The 17,473-nt window shown below is 37.5% G+C and overlaps 1 protein-coding gene across 1 annotated transcript in view; it reads left to right on the top strand.

Annotated features, from left to right (window-relative positions):
* Nucleotides 1-17,473, top strand: part of PTH2R (parathyroid hormone 2 receptor) — a 103,888-nt gene that overhangs the window by 76,238 nt on the left and 10,177 nt on the right. The window lies entirely within an intron of this gene.

The following is a 17,473-nucleotide window of genomic DNA, read 5'->3' as shown; positions in this document are numbered from 1 at the left end:
AAAAGAAAAAAGAAATGTTTACTCTTGACCTTCCCTGAAGAGTTTATGGTATTAGCTTCTCTGTGGTTTGATGAAGAAATTATACCACCTTGTGTTTTCCTGGTTTTCATGTATTAACCCAAGATTATATACATCTTTAAAAAAGGACTGATGTCCCAATATTAAATGTTAAATAATTTGAAAGTAATATAGCAACCTGATTTTTTTCTGTCTATTTTTTTATTCAAGTATAGTTGATTTACAATGTTGTGTTAGTTTCAGGTATACAGCAAAGTGATTCAGTAATACATATCTATCTATATCTATCTGTCTATCTAGCTATCTATCCTTTTTCAGATTCTTTTCCATTATCGTTTATTACAAGATATTGAATATAGTTCCCTGTGCTATACAGTAGGTCCTTGTTGTTTATCCATTATATATATAGTAGTGTGTATATGTTAATCCCAAACTCCTAATATATGCCCCCCCAACCTTTCCCTTTTGGTAACCATAAGTTTGTTTCTATGCCTGTGAGTCTATTTCAGTTTTGTAAATATTTTCATTTGTATCATTTTTTTAGATTCCACGTATAAGTGATATCCTATGATACTTGTCTTTCTCTGTCTGACTTACTTCACTTAGTATGACAATCTCTAGGTCCATCCATGTTGCTGCAAATGGCATTATTTCATTCTTTTATATGGCTGAATAGTATTCCATCCATGTTGCTGCAAATGGCATTATTTCATTCTTTTATATGGCTGAATAGTATTCCATTGTGTGTGTGTATACATATATATATGTATATACACACACACATTTAATATATATATATATGTATACACACACAACACATCTTCTTTATCCATTCATCTATTGATGGACATTTAGGTTGCTTCCATGTCTTGGCTGTTGTAAATAGCAGCAGCCTGATTTTTAACCAATTTTTTCAGTCTTTCTTTGTTCTCCAGTTTCTTACTTTTCTCATTTTGTTTTCTTTGGGACAAGGTGTGTCAGCATGTTGGCATGATGGATCCAGAAGGACAGCCATTAATGTGGTTGAGGTTTTGTAAGATCTATCCAGATAGTCAGGTAAAAGCTTATTTATCTCATAGGAAAAATGCAGATAACAAGGTAGAAGAGATTGAAGAGGAATCTTCACTTCAGAAGCTCATTGCTGTAAATATTTAGAGGGGAAAATAAAGTACCGAAGTTTTAGAGAAGCCAGTTTGTACCCTTGCTACAGCAGCCTGTTATCAAATTAGACCCGATTCTAAGTCTTAGGGGAGGCTCAAAAATGGTTTGTGGAAACGAACATATCTACAAAACAAAAACAGACTCACAAATATACAGAACAGACTTGTGGTTGCCAAGGGGGAGGGGGTGGGGGAGGGAAGGATTGGGAGTTTGGGATTAACAGATGCAAACTATTGTATATAGGATGGATAAACAACAAGGTGCCTACTGTATAGCCCAGGGAACTATATTCAACATCTTATGATAAACCATAATGGATAAGAATATGAAAAAGAAGATAGATGTATAACTGAGTCACTTTGCTATACAGCAGAAATTAAGACAACATTGTAAATCAACTATACTTCAATAAAATTTTTAAAAATGGGTTGTGGATAAATGAATGAATGACTTCAGTTTAGAAACTCATATTAATTTTAATGAAGTGCTGCTGTATTAATGTAGTGATAAACCATCCCATCAAACCTAGTGATAAACTATATCCCTGAGAGATTATCAATAAACTTAAAGAAGATAATTAACTTTATAAATTAACTGGGGTTTACTACTCTGATTTCCCTTTTATGCACTGATATGCTAACTTGTCTGCATTTCCAGGCCTTTAACTTTCCTTTCTCTCTCTTCCTCCTTTATTATGTTTGCTCCTCCGTCTCTTACTACCATCTTTTTAAAGGGATGACCCATGTCTTAATACTTTTTGTGTCTTCAGTGCCTTGTACTTGAATTGATAAATAAGAGGTAATTAAATATTATAAAAATGAGGCAAATTTAAGAACGTTAAGTTTGTGTTTTCGTTTGATGAAAAGGAAGGGCTTATTAAAATCCAAGGGATCTTTGTAAAATTACTGGACTTGAAGCAAAGAACAGTGGAGAAAAAAGTAAATCATAGGACCTTTTTCACTGAAATAGTTGATTTTTATCCAAAGCTTTGTTGTTTATTTACAGATCTTAGTTACTCACATCAGCAGTGTGGATGAGAAGTTTATTTGCTGAGGTTTCTAAATTGCAATGTGAAACAGTACAGTTAGGTGATTATAGAGGTTCTGAAAGATTCACCATTGATGAAAGAGAACCAGAAATGATGGTACACTCAATAAATTTTGAAGGAAACTTAGGTGGGATGCCATTTTCGTCTTCTAGAACTAATATTATGAGCAATGCAAAGCAAGAATTCTTAAATATTTTTCCAATATTACAACATCCATTTAATCTCAAAAATCAGAGAAGAGATTCAAGAGCACCTTTCTGTTCACTTAAAGTTACATTTTTGTTTCTTTATTACAATTCAGGGTTATCTCAATTCCTTTTAAGGTTTCCTCACTTTACTGTGGAAACAGCCTATATGGGAAGTGGTGCACCTGGAGCCCTGGTCTCAGCACCTGGAGTGTAGTACTCCTTCCTCTGAGCTCTTCTGTGTCCTGAAGCCAGGAAGAATGATGCTAATAATAACAACATGCACAGCAAAGTGCTTACCACCATTGGGCACTGTTTTAAACACTTCATTTACATTGATTGATCTAATCCTCCCAATAACTCTAAATGAGGAAACTGCCCAAGGTCACTCAGCTAGTAAGTGGTGGAGCTCAGATTCTAATTTCAGGGTCAATGTCCCTACCTAGTGAGCTCACAGTAAATAATGTGAGCTCTTATAATAAAAAGCTTACATCCCGCACGTATAATAAAAGCCAACATCCCTGATAGTCCAGAGGAGACCCTGTCACTCATGCCTGCACCCCTTTACGCTCTCTGCCTTAGCCTCGTTGTTTCCCTTTCGGTTCCTTGAACTTCTCCATGGCTGCCCCTCTCAAGACTATTCTTCATTTTGCCCTGTACCCCTGGAAGGCTGGGATATGCTTCCTTCTACTCCTCCCTTTAAATGTCACTTCTTCATTGTGGCTTCCTTGTTGCCCCCAATCAAAATTAGGTCACCTATCGTAATCCGCAGAGCACGGTGAGGTTTTTATTTCTCAAGATCATCATCAAGTATAATGCTTCTGATTGTTTGTTGAATGTCCATCTTGCCCACTGAACTGAAAGGCTTTTGTGAACAAGAACCATATTTTTCTCAACTTCTATATTCTAATGCCTTGTAATTTTCCTGGCACAGAGTGGACTCTCAATAAACACTTGCTGAAAAAATAAAACATGCATACAAAGTAAATATTCTGGGACACGGTAAGAGGGAAGAAGTGAAATAAGAGCAGAAAGCCAGTATAATTACAGAACTTTTGAGTCCATTTTACGCAACCTTTTTATTTTCTAGAGAAGGAAACTAAAGCCCACACAGATAAAGGTCACACAGCCAGTGTAACAAAACAAAGACTATAACCTGCCTTTTTGGACCATGTTCTTTTCACTTACATTCCAAAGCATGTCAGAATTTTTTCTGGAAGTTATGGGAAAATAATCTTTTCAATTTTATGGCTACATTTATAATTTTTTATATGTTAACTTTAGAAAAAAAGTTTGTTTTTTAGTCTTGCATTTCGTAGTATGGATGAGTGTTCATAGGTTCTAACTTGAAGAAGTCATATCAAGAGAATTGAATTTCAGAGATAATGACAGACTTTAGTACAAATTTGGAAGGAACAACTTGATTTTGGAATCATAGAATCTAAAATTGTAGCACATGGTTTTCTGTGTTTTGTTCATATGTGGTAAAATTATGTTTAAGAGAATTAGGGTCATTTGAAACATTAATTTTTGTTCTGAAAATAAATGTCTCTAAATATAATTAATTATTCACCCTCAACAGCTTGCTGTTGATTTGAAGATGATTTTAAGTTCTATATAGCATTAAAATATGAAAGGAATGGGCTTCCCTCGTGGTGCAGCGGTTAAGAATCTGCCTGCCTAGGGGACATGGGTTCGATCCCTGGTCCGTGAAGATCACAGATGCCGTGGAGCAACTAAGCCCGTGCACCACAACTACTGAGCCCGCGTGCCACAACTACTGAAGCCCGCATGCCTAGAGCCTGTGCTCTGCAACAAGAGAAGCCACCACAATGAGAAGCCTGCACACCGCAACGGAAGAGTAGCCCCTGCTCACCGCAACTAGAGAAAGCCTGTGGCAGCAATGAAGACCCAACGCATCCAAAAATAAATTTATTAAAAATATATGAAAGGAATATTTCCTAATTGACAACGGGACATGAAGCATTGTTTTGATCCTGGGCCTCCCAGAGCAGCATTAGGAGGAACAGTGTGCTTGGCCCACAGAGCAGGAGAAGCCACAGGCAGGGCAGAATGGATTAGAAGTGGTGAAGGTGAAGTTGGCAGAGGTGATAAATCCCGACCAAGCGGGACACTGCCCCCTGACACCCGAGAACCTACGTTTTCACTGGTGTCAACCAGAAGAGACTATAATAGCTGAAGAGAAATAAAACCACAGACATAAAAATACAGATTGTAAACTTGAGCAGATTTGCTCATGAGCATTTACAAGATGGTCTTTGAAGAGGCCAGTAATATGGGGTGGAGAGAGCTTTGGTCTTAGTAGAAATCTGACATCTTGGATTTACAGGCTAGGGAAAAGAAAAACAGAACTCTGTGGTATTTGTCTTTACTTGTTTCCTTCATCCTGTATTAGTCGGCTTCATCCCTCCATCCTTTCATTCATCATCCTCTGATGTGTGATCAAATGGTCTTTCTAGTCCCTGCTCAATTTGATTTTTACCAAAATGTCTTTTCTTTTGTCCCTTGACAGAGTTAAATCTCTTTCTATTTATCATTTGATGAATAAATATTTTGGAGTGCATTTTCTGCTTCATGTTTTATCTCAAAACGCTTTCTTCATTAACCCTCAAACAACTTTGAGATTGGTATTTTCATTATTCTTAGTTTGAGTCCAAGAGCAGTTATGCAACTAGCTCAGGTATATACATTTAGAAAATGCTGTAGTCGGAGTCAGGTTCAGGCAGCGTAGTTCCAGAGCCCACAGTTATCCCTGTTTGTGGTAATTGAATTTAAGTTCTGCCAGTGTTTGCCAGGGTGAGAGCACATACCCTGGTGCATATGTGCAAGGTTATTAAGTAAAATCAATTAACATTGAGAATATTGGTCCCTCTCCAACCCTTCTGAACACATCTTGGAGGTCTCATTTTGATACTGGTCTTTAACACTTTTCTAATGTGTGTGGTGTCTTCCTTTGGGGGATGGAGGTGGGGGACAGGCAACCCAGTCTAGGTAAAATTTCATATGACTTGTTTCCATTGTATTTTTACAGTTGCCTCTTGCTTGTAGCAGCTTCTATTGGTTTTCCACTGATGGTAATGATATGAAATTTAAATTTTAATAATCTAATAAAAGTGGATTGCTTGAAGAAGGGTATTAAGTAAATAATAGTAGATGAATAATATTGATGTGGCCAAAATCATGGTGGTGACACCCTAAGCCACTTGGAAAACGCTGAACTAGATCAGTTCCTTTGACAATGAAATTTGGAGTTACTGAAAAAGGCCTGACCAGTGAGTGTCCACATGGTTGTGGGAGGTCAGATATGTGTCATGTGTTCAGGAACGTTAAGGGTATAAATGGACAGGTCATGTTTTCTGTGGCTGGAAGGATGGGTGCACCTGTGGAAAATGCAAGAGATCAGACTGGAAGTGGATGGGGGTTGAATCATGATTGGACTCGTATTCTGTACTATAAGGACATTGGAATTTTCCTTAAAATTATAAGACATTGAAAGATTTTAAGCAGGATAGTGATCTGATTAGATTTGTGTTTTGGCCTTATGGGGATGATGCCCCAGGCACAAGATGCTCCTAACCCTGGAGATGCTGCAGAGAAAATCTCTTCACCGCAAGCTCCCAAGATGAAGAAGGATAGGCTGAGTCAAGCAAGCTCGGTATTCTTCCCACATTCACTCATCAAATACCTCAACCCATCTTCTCCAGGGATGGAGACAGTATGGGGGACTGAGGAGCACAGACATGCACATCAGTTGAGCTGCCTTCCCTGGAAGGAAAAATCAGGAACGGGGATTAAATGAACTAGTCTGGAGGTATGGCAATCTATCTAAGAGAGCTATTGGCTATTCACCTTTTTTAAAAAAATTATTTATTTATTTTTGGCTGCATTGGGTCTTCATTGCTGCACATGGGCTTTCTCTAGTTGCAGTGAGCAGGGGCTGCTCTTTGTTGCGGTGTGCAGGCTTCTCATTGCGGTGGCTTCTCGTTGCAGAGCACAGGCTATAGCGCGCAGACTTCAGTAGTTGTGGCACGTGGGCTCAGTAGTTGTGGCTCGCGGGCTGTAGAGCGCAGGTTCAGTAGTTGTGGCGCACGGGCTTAGTTGCTCCACGGCATGTGGGATCTTCCCAGACCAGGGCTCGAACCCATGTCCCCTGCATTGGCAGGCGGATTCTTAACCACTGCACCACCAGGGAAGTCCTGGCTATTCACTTTTAAGTACGTAATTCTACCTGACTGACTCTGACATCAATTATGATATTTTAAAAGTCCCCAGATTTCTATATGAGAGGTCATTTTCTTGATGCAGGCTTCCAAAGAAAGATACAGGAATTAAAGAGTTGCATTAAAATTGGAACAACCAGGACTTCCCTGTGGTCCAGTGGTTAAGACTTTGCTCTCCCAGTGCAGAGGGCCCAGGTTCGATCCCTGATGAGGGCACTAGATCCCGTATGCCACAACTGAAAGATGCCGCATGCTGCAGCTAAAGACCCCGCACGCCACAACAAAGATCCCACGTGCCACAACTAAGACCCAGCACAGCCAAATAAATAAATATTTAAAATTGGAACAACCATAAACAGTGTTAAACTAAGGTGAGCAACAAAGGGACATCAGTGCTTCAGCAGTTGGTGACCATGAGCAGGGTGACAGCAATCCATGTTTTTTTCTTCTTTTGATAGGAGTCAAGCCCATATCTTCAATTCATATAAATCCATTCCTTTGGAGAGACCACAAACTCCCAAAATATTTCTCTATACAATGTGTTGCTTCATCTTAGCTGAACTAAAATGCAAATGTGCAGTAAGAACTATTTTTTTAAAGGAGCCAAGAAAAGGTAAATATCATCAATAAAAATGTAAATGTATTACTAATTTAATTACTAATTTTAATGTATTACTATTTAATAATATATCTTTTATACTTGGAGGGTCAAAATTTCTTCCAGAGTTACTTTTCTTATAGTACATACATCTAAGCAATGTTTATACAGTGGGAGTGGTAAAATAGAAGATCCAAGATTCAGTCTTAAACCAACCCAAAGCTTTTATTAAAGACACTGAAATTGGAAATCAGGGCCAGTCACTCGCGGAGACGTTAGAATTTATGTACTTGTTTTTCTATAAGCAGTAGTTCATTTTCTGGTAACTCCTCAAAAGTAATCCATAGAATAAAAAAATGTCCATGTTGGGAAGCATTCTGGTGGGGGGCTCTTGCCTGATGTTAATCTGGCAACACTATTGCAGAGATTTTTGAGCTTTAAATAACCCTACAGAGAACTGATAACTGTGAGAGTTTATAGTTTGCTTTATATATGTTGATGGATTTTAGGAAAATACAGGGCAATAGTCCGTCCCTCCTTCCCTCTCCCCTCCCCTCCTTTCCTCCCTCCCTTCCTTCCTACCTTTCTCTTTCTTTTCCTTCCTTCCCTCCCTCCCTCTCCCTCCTCCCTCCCCCTTCCCTTTTTCTTTCCCTTCCTTCCTTCCTTCCTTCTTCCCTTTCTTTCTTCCTTCCTTCCTTCCTTCCTTCCTTCCTTCCTTCCTTCCTTGTTATTGGTATATTTGCTTGTTTTTAGATGTCTACCATGGCTTACAGCACCACTGTGTACCCAAGCTAAGGACTAATGTCTGGTCAACAAGTAGTTTGTGGTGTTTGTCATGGGCTTGCTCATTCTATGAATAACGATCTAATTTGAATGACTAACTAAGTAGTGGCCCCTGAGGAGACTGCATACTACTCAGAGTGCATTAAATGGAGAGCTCCAGACTTTCAATTTTTTTTTTTCTTATATATGTTTTGTTCCATGTACCTGTCAAAGGATATCTCAGGGAATTCTGGCAGATGGAATAAGATGGTACTTCTAATAAATTCCTTTAAGAAGAATTATAAAGTGATATGTTTAAAAAATCATATCCAGTGCATTTTATAAAATATGAAAAGAAGGGGACAAACAGAACATAAGCTTCTCAGCTGCTGTTGAGTCAGTGATTCATTTCCGCCCAGTTGTTATTAAAGGAGGCTCGATCATGAAGCACAAGAAGGGAGCATGAGAGGGATGACTGGTAAGGGAGAAGTTTTAAGTAAAATGGATAAAATTTAATCTCTGATCTTTGATGGAATTACAAGTACAATTTTTTTTTTTTTTTACCCAGAGGAAAATCTCTGCTCCATAATCTATTTCCTCTTCTAAATCAGTCAACTATAGAACCTTGAGTGAAATTAAAGCTCTAGCATTTACCCCTAAGTTATAAATTGAATTCCAACGGATAAGAAGTGAACTACATATTTTGTCTTCATATCTATTATACAGATAATCAAATTATAGTAGCTGATATAGATTAAGGAGTTTATTATCTATCATTTAAATATTCAACATTTAGAATTGATACACATATAAACAAAGCAAAAATGTTTCTCATGTTCATGATATTGAAAAAGAAACCAATATATGGGGTGAGATGTGATGTATTTAGAGAATCTCTGAGGGCAGCTAATACATAGCATCCCTCTTTGCTGCTCAGATTCTAAATAAGTCGAGATATAAAACAAAGGAGGAGAGAGAGAAACAAAGTAAAACCCTTATAGCTGTTAGAGTCTGGGTTGGAAGTTGTGATCTTTGGTCTGTTAGCCAAGTGGGCCAGTTGAAGAACCCCATAATTAGGCAGGATCTGCCCACCCAGGCACAGATTGCTGAGGGGCAGGCTTCTAAGCCTGGAGATGCTGCAGAGTCTGCTCACTGCAAGCTCCCAAAGAAAAGAAGGATGGGCTGAGTTAAGCAAACTCAGTATTTGTCCCATTTTCACTCATCAGATACTTCAATCCATCTTCTCCAGGGTTGGAGACAGTAAGAGGGAGTAGGGAGAACAGAAGTGCACATCAGTTGACCTACCTTCCCTGGGAGGAAATGTCAGGAAAGGGGAGATAGCAAATCTTCCCCATTGTGTATCTGAAGGCGTTGATGAAATTTTTAAGTGTAAATAGATAGTTTTAAATATATTTTATAACAGTGGAATTTCTTGTACATAAATTTTGACTTCTTTCTCTACTTATGTCTTTTGTGATAGACACCTAGAAGTGAAAATTCTACATTAAAGGGGGATATGCTGATTTACCTCAATATAAGTAGGGTTTAGAGAGTGCACATTTCATTCACTCATTTATTCATTCACTCATTTAACAAATCTTGATTAGACACCAAGAACATGGCAGGTGCTGTGTGAGGCAGTGGGGATGAGATGGGGGGAACAGGCATCAATTTCTCCTTAAACTTAAGCATAGTGGGTGAGACAGACATTGAAATGTGACGAGTGCTGTGGTGGGGCTGGGGTGTGGGGAATAGATTTTGAGAAGTGACATTCAGCTTAAAGCCTGAGAATGAGCTCTCCTAGTGAGGGTGAGAGAGTGGAGGGAGTAGGGAGAATGATCCAGGCAAAGGTGATTCTAGGAGCAGTCTCTGAGATGGCCTGAGGAGCCAGAGGTTTCATGGCTTAAATTTTGACTTTGAAACTCATCTGTGGTTCACTTTGAATAAATCTTTAAAAATTTAATTGACAGAGACTCTAATGTTTATATTTGCATTATCTTAAAACCACACTTGCATAAAATTTATTCGATGTGCTACTGGCTTATTAAAACCACCCTTGCATAAAATTTATTCTATGTGCTACTGGCTTATTAACAGCTTTAAAATTTTTCCTCCAAGAAGATTACTTGAGATATGCAAGGACTCTCTAAATGATTTTTTTTCTCTTTGAATGATATTTCATTTAAAAATTTTTTAAAAATCTCATGAGAATGTGTTGTTCTTTTTCATTCCATTTCCCCATATATAGAGTCATTTTTCCTTCTGCAGACTTGGATCTTTCTTTAGAGCAGGATTTTTTCTTTTACGTCTTCATTGATTTGTTCTATTTATCACTTCCTTCAGAAAGAGAAATAATCTTCATAATGACTCTGAATTCCATGCTCTCCATGTAAGCATCTATCCCTCATCACAGAAGTCTTCATTTGGGAATCCCTTCATTTGGGAAGTCTTCATTTGGGAATCCCTTCATTTGGGAAGATTCTTCGAGTGTCTTCTAAATTGCTAAATCCACTTTCCTACTCTGTTAGACCTAATGTTTAAGTTTCTAATACTGACTTTAAAACTGGGTTATAAGTTAGATTCTTTACAATCTTTTCTTAACCCATCCTGCTCTTTAAAAAATTTCTGTCTCCATCTCAATCTGCTATTAACTCAACTCTATTTTATGGGCAGTTTGGTGCAGTGGTTAAGAGTCCATGCTATGCATCCAGGCTGCATGGGACTAATTAGGGCTCTGCCGCTTGCTGGCTGTGTGATCATGCATAATTTGTGTAAGCTGTGACTCAGATTCCTCATTTGTATAATGGGGGCAATATGCCTATCTCACAGAGCTGCTGTGAAGACTAAGCGTCAATTCACCTAAAACACTTAGAATAGTAAGTAAGTAGTAAATAACTTAGTTTCTAGTTAACCTATATTCTATACTTTCCTAAATTATTTATATTAATTTTTTGGAAATTCATTCAACTGTTACTGCGTGTATCAATATGTGTGTGTGTGTGTGTGTATTTTGTTTACCTATCTTTTAAGGCAGCAAGTTCTATTTTTCTTAATTCTTTCCATAATCCACTTTGCTGTCCTTTGAGTTATAAAACCAATGGACTAATTGGTGTGTGTCTTCTTTAATAAGTTTCTGGGAGTTTGCAGTATTTATTTAGTACGGTCTACTGACTTGAGTACAGAGTCCCTGGTCATGGGCATTTTAATATGGACGGAGTTTCAGTTTGGCCCATCTGAAGCCATTTGTAATTCTTTATTTTTTCCAGAAATAAGGAATGGCAAATGACAATACCCAGCTAACATTGCTTCCACAGCGCTGCCAGCTTCAGCTCCTAGCACTTGGTCCTTCACACAGTAGTTACAGCATCACTCCCCACTATTTTCACTCCCAGCTGCATTTGTATTGCCAGGGAGTATAGTCTTAGGGAGAGAGGAATTAATGAAGCATGAAATAAGTTTGGCCATTCAGAAAGTAGCACTCATGTGATAGACAAGTAGTAGTTTCTCACCTTCTTATTGAAAAAGATTATGTGGACATCAATCAGGTGTTGTAGTGGGTGAGGATGAATGAAAATCCTCAACTCTCATGTTTTGAATCTTTTTATCCTTCTGAAAAGAAAGTATAAGATAGTGGTTAAGAGTGACATCAGCATCATGGCAGTGTGTGGCACTCTCTTTGCCTTTCCCCTTCAGTCTACAACCAGTAAAAACATCCATAACTCAACAAAGGTGCCTTTGCTCAACACAGCAGGACATCAGAGAATCCCACACATCTAAAGGTGGGTGGGCTGAAACACATGGAAGAGGCAGAACCAGACAGAACAGCAGAGGTGGTGCCTATGATCCTGGACCGTCAGCCATGGTAACTGAGCCTGCAGCCCCAGAGAACCTGGTAATATCAGGGGAAGCAGAACATATGACTCCAGCCCTCCAGCCAAAGTGATGCCCCTGGCCAAAGAGATCCAGGCAACAGTGACAGTGGGCCTATGACCCTGTCCTTCCAGTTATGGAGATGCCTATTACTCTGGCTCCCTCTGCCTGCCCCTATCCACAGTGGCAGTGCCTATGAGCCTGACAACCCTGGACATGGTAAGGACACCTGGGACCCTGGCTACCTACCCTCCCCACCCTGCCGGGGGGTAGTGGAGCATGAGCCCCTGGACATAGCAGAAGTACCCACCAAACCAATGTCCCAGGTAGTGATGCCAGCAGCAGCAATGCATTAATGACCCCAGAGGCACAAGCAGTAACAACCAGGGCAATGGATGACACCTCTGACAGAGGTGGTGGAGAGTGGAAAATGCTGATGCTCAAATATAACCAGAAGCAGCTCAGATAAGTGACCAAAAACTTGTGCTATATCACCCCTACTGGAAAACAAGAGAGGCCTCTAGCTACTAATCTGTTGAATCTTTTGAATCAAGTTTTTTTTTTTTTTAAAAAGCTTTACCTAAAGAAGAAAGGTGTCCTCTACTTCAAATATGCTGGTAGAAGAACAACTCATCAAGCTCAGTGAAGAACCATGGTAACACTGTATCACAAAAAGAAAGCGACAGTTCTCCAAAAACCAAACTTAGAGCCACAGAATATTGCAATCTTACTGATAGAGTATTCAAAATAGCTGTCATAAAGAAACTCAGTGAACTAAAGGAAAATATAGGAAGGCAGTTCAATAAGCTCAGGAATAAAATTGATGAACAGAAGGAATATTTTGCCAAAGAGACTGAAACTCTAAGAAAGAACCAAAGCGAAACTCTGGACCTGAAGGACTTGATAAATGAGATGAAGAAAGCACTGGAAATAGAGCAGATGATATGGAAGAGAGACTAGTGAGCTTGAAGATAGGAATCTAGAAATGATACGGATAGAAGGAAGAGAGAATTAAAATCTTAAAAAAAGAAGACATTCTTTGAGAACTATTTGACTCTATTAGGAAGAGCAGCATTATGTTAATGGGTATCCCAGAAGGAGAAGAGTGGAAGAAGGGAGGAGAAAGTTTATTTAAAGAAATAAGAGCAGAAAATTTTCCAAACCTGAGGAAGGAACTGGATATAGAAGTCCATGAAGCTGGGAGAACAACTAATTACTTCAATGTGAAAAAACCTTCTCCACAACACATTATATTAAAGCTGTCAAAATAAATGACAAAGAAAGAATTTTAAAGGGAGCCAGGGGAAAAGACTGGCAACCTACAAAGGAACCCCAGTTAGGATATCAGCAGATTTCTCAGCAGAAACTCTACAAGCCAAGAGAGAGTGGAATGATGTACTCAAAATATTGAAAGAGAAAAACTGTCAGCCAGAAATAATCTGGCAAAGTTATCATTTAGATATGAAGGAGAAATAAAATTTCTCAGACAAACAAAAGCTGAGGGAGTGCATTAGTATCAGATTTGCCTCGTAAGAAATGTTGAAAGGAGCTGTTCTTCCTAAACGAAAAGGTAAAAGTGTGCAAAACTTTGAGTAAGGTGATCAGTAGAATCAGAAACTTGCAACTCTGTATCAGAATAACACAGAGGTTAAAGGGGAAAAAAGCAGTAAAAACAACTATAGCTATTTCAAGTTGGTCACAAACTCACAACATATAAAGGGATAATTTGAGATGACAGAAACATAAAAATGGAAGAGGAAAGTACAGAAGTCATGTAGTCAAATGAAGATAAGATGCTATTGGCAGAAAAAGAACAATTTTATCTATGAGAATTTTAAACAAACATTATGGTAACCAGAAAGCATAAATCTAGAGCAGAGACATGAAACATAAAAAAGAGGAAACTGAGAAAATATCATAGAAAGCCACCAAACTAAAATGGCAGTCAGAAACACAAGGAAAAAGAAATAATGGAGATATAGAGCAACTAGAAAATAAAAGATAAAATGGCAGTGCTAAGTCCTCATTTATCAATAATCACCCAAAATGAAAATGGATTCAATTCACCAATCAAAAGACACAAAGTGGCCGGATGGATTAAAAAAACATGACCCAATGAAATGCTGTCTCCAGGGGACTTATGTCAGCTTTAAAGACAAACATAGACTCTAGTGAAGGGATGGAAGATGATACTCCAAGTAAATGGCAGCCAAGCAAAAGTGATGTAGCCATACTCATAGCAGACAAAATAGATTTCCAGCCAAAAGAGGTAACAAGAGACAAAGATGGACATTATATAACGATAAAGGGGACAACACCAACATGCACCTAACATATGATCACCAAAATATATAAAGAAATTAACAGACCAAAAGGAAAAAATTGACAGCAACACAGTGATAGTTGGGGACTTTAACACCCCACTTACATCAATGGATAGATCATCCAGACAGAAACTTAACAAGCAAACAGTAGCTGTAAAACATTAGACCAGGTAGACTTAATAGATTTATACAGAACATTCCACCCAAATGTAGCAGAATACACATTCTTCTCAAGTGCACATGGAACATTTTCAAGGACAGACCAAAAGTTGGGACCCAAAACCAGTCTCAATAAATTTAAGAAGATTGAAAAAATAACAGCATCTTTTCTGATGAAACTAGAAATCAACTACAAGAAGAAAGCTGGAAAAATCATAAATATGTGGAGACTAAACAACATGCAACTGAACAAATATTGAGTCAAAGAAGAAATCAAAGTAGAAATTTAAAAATACCTTAAGACAAATGAAAGTGAAAATACAACATGCCAAAATCCATGGGATGCAGCAAAAGAGGTACAAAGAGGGACGTTTATAGCAATACAGGCCTACCTCAAGAAACAAGAAAAATCTCATATAAACAATCTAACTTTACACCTAAATGAACTAGAAAAGAAGAACAAATGAAGCCCAAATTCAGCAGAAGGAAGGAGATACTAAACATTAGAGTGGAAAGAAATGAATAGAAACTAAAAAGATAACAGAAGAGATTAATGAACCTAAGAGCTGTTTCTTTGAAAATGTTAAAAAAAAATTAACAAATCTTTAGCTAGATTCACTTAGAAAAAGAGAGAAGGCTCTGATAAATAAAATCACAAATGAAAGAGAAGAAATAATAATGGATATCACAGAAATGCAAAGGATTAAAATAGAATATTATGAACAGGTATATGCCAACAAATTGGACAATATAGAATAAATGGACAAATTTTTAGAATTATACAACCTTCCAAGGCTGAATCATGAATAAATAGGAAAATTGTAATAGACTGATCAGTATTAAGGAGATTGGAACAGTAATCAAAACCTCCCCAAAATCAAAAGTCCAGAACCAGATGGTTTCACAGGTGAAATCTAGCAAACACTCAGAAGATTTATTACCTATCCTTCTCAAGCTCTTCCAAAATATTGAAGAGGAGAGAATGCTTTCTAACTCATTTTATGAGGACAACATTACCCTGACACCAAGGACAACACACAAAAACAAAACTTACACGCCAATATCTTTGATGAACATAGATGCAAAAATCCTCAACAAAGTATTAGCAAGCTGAATACAATAGTACATTAAGATTATCATATCTTATAATCAAGTGAGATTTATTCCAGGGATTCAAGGATGATTCAATGGCTGCAAATCAATCATGATACACCACATTAAAAAAATAAAAGATAAAAATCATATGATCATCTCAGTAGATGCAGAAAAAGCAACTGATAAGATTCAACACCCATTTATGATAAAAATTCTCAATAAAATGAGTATAAAAGGAGCATACCTCAACATAATAAAGACCATATATGACAACATCATAATCCCAGCTAACACATTCAACAGGGAAGAACTGGAAGCTATCTAAGATCAGGAGCAAGACAAGGATGCTCACTCTTACCACTTTTATTCAACATAGTATTGGAAGTCCTAGTCAGAGGAATTAGGCAAGAAAAAGAAATAAAAGTCATCCAAATTAAAAAGGAAAAAGTGAAACTGATGCTACTTGCAGATGACATGATTTTATATATAAAAACCCCTGAAGATTCCACAAAAAACCCTGTTAGAACTAATAAACAAATTCAGTACAGTTGCAGGATACAAATCAACACACAAAAATCTGTTGCATTTCTATACACTAACAATGGACTAGTAGAAAGAGAAATTAAGAAAACAATCCCATTTACAATTGCAACAAAAAGAATAAAATACCTAGGAATAAATTTAACCAAGGAGGTGAAAAACATGTACACTGAAAACTATAAGACAGCCTGAAAGAAACTGAAGGCTATGCAAAGAAATGGAAAGATGTTCTATGCTCATGGATTGGAAGAAGTAACATTGTTAAAATGTCTACATTACCTAAAGCAATATACATATTCAGTGCAATACCCATCAAAATCCCAAGGACATTGTTCAAAGAACTAGAATATAAAAATCCAAATATTTGTGTAGAGCCACAAAAGACCCCTGAATAGCCAAAGAAATCCCAAGAGAAAAGAACAAAGCTGGTGATGTCACACTCCCTGATTTCAAACTGTATTACAAAGCTATAGTAATCAAAACAGCATGGTATTGGCAGAAAAAGAGTCACACAGATAAATGGAACAGAATTGAGAGACCAGCAATAAAACCACACATATATGGACAATTAATTTAAAACAAAGGGGCAAAGAATATACAATGGAAAAGGATGGTCTTTTCAATAAATGGTGTTGGGAAAACTGAACAGCCACATGCAAAAGAATGAAAGTGGACCACTATCTCACACAACACACAAAAATCAACTCGAAATGGATTAGACTTAAATGTAAGACCTGAAACCACAAACTCCTAGAAGAAAACATATGCAATATACTCTTTGGCATTGGTCTTAGCAATATCTTTCTGAATATGTGTCCTCAGGCAAGGGAAACAGAAGCAAAAATAAACAAATGGGACTACAGCAAACTAAAAAGCTTCTGTATAGCAAAGGAAACTATCAACAATAAAAAAGACAACCTACCAAATGGGAGAAGATATTTGCAAATCATGTACCCAATAATGGGATTAATATCCAAAATATATAAAGAACTTGCACAACTCAACAACAAAACTTGGGTAGAGGAGCTGAATAGACATACAGATGGCAAACGAGCACACAAAAAGATGTTGAATATCACTAATTATTTGGTAAATGCAAATTAAAACCACAATGAGATATCATTCCATGCCCATTGGAATGGCTATTATCAAGAAAAATGAGAAATAATGAGTGTTGGAGAGGATGTGGAGAAAAGAGAACTCTACATATTGTTGGTGGGAATGTGAATTGGTGTAGCTACTATGGAAAACAATATAGAGATTCCTCAGAAAATTAAGAACAGAACTACCATATGACCTAGCTATTCCACTTCTAGGTATTTACATGAAGAATACAAAGACACTAGTTCGAAGTATATGCACCCCTATATTCATCACAGCACTTTTTACAATAGCCAAGATATGGAGATAACCTAAGTGCCTCATCACAGCACTTTTTACAATAGCCAAGATATGGAGATAACCTAAGTGCC

Source organism: Monodon monoceros, unplaced genomic scaffold, assembly GCF_005190385.1.
Source record: "Monodon monoceros isolate NGI ecotype Baffin Bay Population unplaced genomic scaffold, NGI_Narwhal_1 Super_Scaffold_16, whole genome shotgun sequence".
NCBI classification, from domain to species: domain Eukaryota; kingdom Metazoa; phylum Chordata; class Mammalia; order Artiodactyla; family Monodontidae; genus Monodon; species Monodon monoceros.
Note: the sequence above shows the minus strand (reverse complement) of the source record. Positions and strands in the feature narration are given on the sequence as shown.